The 4,761-nt window shown below is 44.9% G+C and overlaps 1 long non-coding RNA gene across 1 annotated transcript; it reads right to left on the minus strand.

Annotated features, from left to right (window-relative positions):
- Positions 1-2,686: 2,686 nt before the first annotated feature.
- LOC118558913 lies at positions 2,687-3,062 on the minus strand. Its single transcript, XR_004928549.1, has 2 exons — positions 2,860-3,062; positions 2,687-2,735 (listed from the first exon to the last, which is right to left on the minus strand). It is a non-coding gene; the product is annotated as an uncharacterized LOC118558913 (long non-coding RNA).
- Positions 3,063-4,761: the final 1,699 nt, after the last annotated feature.

Raw genomic sequence — 4,761 nt, forward strand, 5'->3', positions numbered from 1 at the left:
CTATGCTCTCCCACTTCCACCAATCAATGAACTCTTTATTGGTAGTTGTGTTTTTGCTTTCTGCTTTAACTTCTTCAAAACTGCAGGCTTCTTTATACTCCACAGCAGCAATGCGCATGGAACGAGCAAAGTGCGTTTCTGACCTGTATGCTGCCACGTCGACGTCTTCACAAAGATCCGGATGAGCTCCTCCCACGGTCATGCCGAGTGGACTGTTCCACAGAACCAAGTCTCCCACAACCTTGACTCTTTGAGGGGCCAGTCTGCCTTCTCTGTGGCTTATTAGCAGCTCAATAGTATCTGGTCTTTTAAGGTCCTCCAGGCCAACATCTGGGAAAAACCTTTGCAACTGTTGAGGTTGAATGACTTTAAGCACCTTAGCAATTTCACTAAGTCCATAACACATGAGTTGGTGAGCTTTCACTTTGCCTTTGGGGGTCTTAACTCTTACTTTTAGCAGGTATCTTTTTGTTCTAACTTTGACTGACATTCCCCCAACACCATGAACAACTAATGTTATGTTTTCACCTTCCAGGCTCAACCTTTTAGCTGCTTGATGAGTAATGTAATTAGTATCAGAAGCCAGGTCAATCAAAGTGCCAATTTTCTGGCCTGCGTTCGCAGTGACTTCCAATAGCATTAGAATGACAGGTTGCTCCTTTAGTCCATATGACTCCATAAGACCAGAGGCTTCACGCCTTGTGTTTCTTGTTGAAGCAGTCACATTTGAAAAGGCTTCTCTGCATTCTTCTGCTAGTTCTGGTGAAAGTCCAGCTATGAATTTTTCCTGCTCTTCTGTCAATCTATTTTCCCTTCTTGGTTTATCAGTCTCAACCTTTGTACTTTTACCCTTTGGGCAAAGGAGAAAATGGTGATCTGAAAAGCTTCTCTTCTTACAATCTTTATCTCTACAAAGGTAGGTGTTGACGCAATCAGCATCTCCATGCTTTCTCAAACACCTTTTGCATGTGTCCAATGTCTTTACAATGTTGAGCTTTTCAGGTAAATTCATTACTTTGAACTGTTTGCAGAAGAATATTTTATCTCCGTGTCTTGTGTCTCCACACACAATACAGGCATGATTCTTTCTTGTGGATCGAGTAAAAGCATGTCGTTTCTCAAACTTCTTCTCAACCTTTTCACTCACTCCTAGTTGCTCCAATTTCTCTAGAACTTCCTCCTGTGTTTTTAGAAATTTGAGAAGACTATCAAAATGGTTATCTGGTGTAACTGCATTGGCAGGATTAACCATAAAAACTAGCCAGTCTCTCTTTATAACATCAGGTAGTTTACTCTCTAGAGATTTAATAACCAGAGGATTTTTCATTGCTCCAATATTACCTAACTCTGTTAAGTCAGCTAGAGCCTTTTCAATTTCTTGAATAAGATCTATCACTTTCCTTGGCTGGTTTGCTTTCCGGGGTGGAGTCTTCTCAAGCTCTTCAATAATTTCTAAAGCAATGCTTAACTTGTCGCCATACCTATTTTCCATCACTCGAAACATATCTGCAGCAGTATCATAAGTAGACAGGTGTAATTCATTACAGATCCTTTCATCTACACTATCCAACAACTGAAACTTTTTCACTTCCACTGAGCCACTTGGTTCTCCCTGCTTCTGCAGACTTTCCCAGTCTTTTCTCCATCTGTGAAAGTTTCTTTTACAGCCATGAAATTTTGGTAGACAAATGGGTCTAATCTTTACACTGGGTGCAGGTTGCGCTCGTATAGGAAAAGATGTAAGGTCTAATTGAGCAGCATCTGATTTCCTCTTCTCCTCTGCAATCGTTTGTGCTATGGCAAACTGAGATTTTCTTGTTTGAAGTTTATTTTTCATCAATTTCATTTGTTTTACTCTGTCTTCTATATTGTCCCTTTCTTCTACTGGAATCCACACTTCCCAGGTCACAAAACTTTTAATAGATTCCTGGATCACATTCTCCACGAAGGACAGCTGCACTTCATATGCGCTTTTGTTCACAGTTAAAACTTTTATCTCAGAAGCATCATTGCATGCCTTTTCTGCCTCTTGGATTGCAGTATAGAGTTCATCTTGACCATACTTTTTCCACAAATTAGACTGAACTATTTGTTTGACTTCTTCTAATTTTAATTCACAGTCATTAATAGTCTTTTCCAAATCAGCTGTTTGCTGTTTATCAAGTTCACCATCTTCATCTCCCACCTCTGCCAGTAGTCCAGCTTTGTAATCATCATTTGAATCACTTACATGTCTGGCATCGGAAGTTAGCTTTTTAAACTCCTCCCGTAGTTCCATCTCTGTCATGTTGGAAGCTTTTCTGCTCAGGAAATTAGCTTGCTTGGTGAAGGAAGACTTTGCCATGGTGCGATCCAGCTTCAATTGTTTCACTGACTTTCCAAACATTTCTTCAGCCATTGTGGATTGTATAGATGAGATGACCTGATGTTCCTCCTTGAGTTGATTCGTCAAAGCTTTCCTCTCAGGACTTCACTGTCATCTGATCTCCTGTTGGTTTCCAACTGGTTCCCAATTGATTCGAACTGGTTTCCATTGGTTTTCAACTGTCAAGTTTTCTGGCCTCTACAAATCACCTTAGCTTCTGCCCAAACTTGACAAGGGCTTGCTCCCATCAAAGAAATCCAGGACCAACTCTTCTCAGTGTCATCTTTTCATTTTATTTCTCTTTTCTCTTTTTTTTTTTTCTTTAAATCCTTGTACTTTTCAATACATGACACCCAAGCAGGTTGAAAACCTACAAACAAACAAATTACAAATTACTTTCAAGTCATCAAGAAAAATAAACAAAATAAACTACTTTCCCATTTTTGTAAAGCCAGCTAAGTCCTCCGAATACAGGTTTAAAGTTCAGTTCCTACCAGTGGTGTTTCTGCAGGAGCTTGAAGATGAGGTCTTTGTTTGTAGAGGTTCTTTCAACACAGGTGTGCTGAGTAGACTTATAGCTCTTGAAGGCCTGAGTGAAAGACGGGTGTGCTTGATTTTCTGTAGGCCACGTGCCAGCTGGGTGGAGATGGTATTGCACTCACACAAATACACCAATTGCTGTTTCGACTTGACATCAAGTGATCCCACCTCTTGTCCCTGCCAGCTAACAATTTATCCGATGAATTTACTTCCAGCTTCGCTTCGATCTTCAGCTCCCTGTTTTCCGGTGTCTTTCTTCCTGACTTCTAGTCTATTACTACCACTGGCCTTCATCCACCGATTTTACTCAGTTCATCTTTCTTTTGGGGCGGCCTTGCTAAATTCTATGTCTATCAGCTTACCTGTAAGCTTTTGCACAAGTCCCTGCTAGCTCGTATCCATCGGCTTCTCTTTCTTTCTCTTTACTTAATGAGATTTGTAGCTATTCTTCTACCTAACTCTAAGTATTCTCATTACCCCAGTTAGCTTCATTTCCCGGCATGGCTCCACATCATCCCAACGACTCCACATCCGACTTTCATCTACCAGCCCAGCTCCGCGTCACATCAATAACCCCTCAGCTGGCCTTCATCTACCAGCCCGACTCCGCATCACGTCAATAACCCCTCAGCTGGCCTTCATCTTCCAGCCCATCTCCGCATCACGTCAATAACCCCTCAGCTGGCCTTCATCTACCAGCCCAACTCCGGATCACGTCAATAACCCCTCAGCTGGCCTTCATCTACCAGCCTAGCTTCGCGCCTCGTCAGTAACCCCTCAGCTGGCCTTCATCTACCAGCCCAACTCCGCGTCACGTCAGTAACCCCTCAGCTGGCCTTCATCTACCAGCCCAACTCCGGATCACGTCAATAACCCCTCAGCTGGCCTTCATCTACCAGCCCAACTCCGGATCACGTCAATAACCCCTCAGCTGGCCTTCATCTTCCAGCCCATCTCCGCATCACGTCAATAACCCCTCAGCTGGCCTTCATCTACCAGCCCAACTCCGGATCACGTCAATAACCCCTCAGCTGGCCTTCATCTACCAGCCTAGCTTCGCGCCTCGTCAGTAACCCCTCAGCTGGCCTTCATCTACCAGCCCAACTCCGCGTCACGTCAGTAACCCCTCAGCTGGCCTTCATCTACCAGCCCAACTCCGGATCACGTCAATAACCCCTCAGCTGGCCTTCATCTACCAGCCCAACTCTGCGTCACATCAGTAACCCCTCAGCTGGCCTTCATCTACCAGCCCAACTCTGCATCACGTCAATAACCCCTCAGCTGGCCTTCATCTACCAGCCCAACTCCGCATCACATTAGTAATCCCTCAGCTGGCCTACATCTACCAGCCTGGCTTCGCGCCTCGTCAGTAACCCCTCAGCTGGCCTTCATCTACCAGCCTAGCTTCGCGCCTCGTCAGTAACCCCTCAGCTGGCCTTCATCTACCAGCCCAACTCCGCATCACATTAGTAATCCCTCAGCTGGCCTACATCTACCAGCCCATCTCCGCATCACGTCAATAACCCTTCAGCTGGCCTTCATCTTCCAGCCCGGCTCCGCACCATGTCAGTAACCCCCAGACGGCCTTCATCTATCAGCCTGGCTCTGCGTCATCCCATACAGTTTCCACTGCCATCCGTCACCTCGATTTCTCCCGCCTGCTTTTCACCTCTCGTTGCGAAGTCCTGGCCTCGGCCCTGGCATCGGCCCAGAAGTTTTGGGGGGAGCATCCCTATTCAGCGTTGATGGGCTCATCTGAATTCATCGGAATTCACTGCTCAAATCTTCAGCCGGGGCCCGAGCGCCAAAGAACTGTTATTCATTTTGTCAAATAAATTTGTTAATCGTTTTCTCTT

The sequence above is a fragment of the Fundulus heteroclitus genome, unplaced genomic scaffold (assembly GCF_011125445.2).
Source record: "Fundulus heteroclitus isolate FHET01 unplaced genomic scaffold, MU-UCD_Fhet_4.1 scaffold_179, whole genome shotgun sequence".
Lineage (NCBI taxonomy): Eukaryota > Metazoa > Chordata > Actinopteri > Cyprinodontiformes > Fundulidae > Fundulus > Fundulus heteroclitus.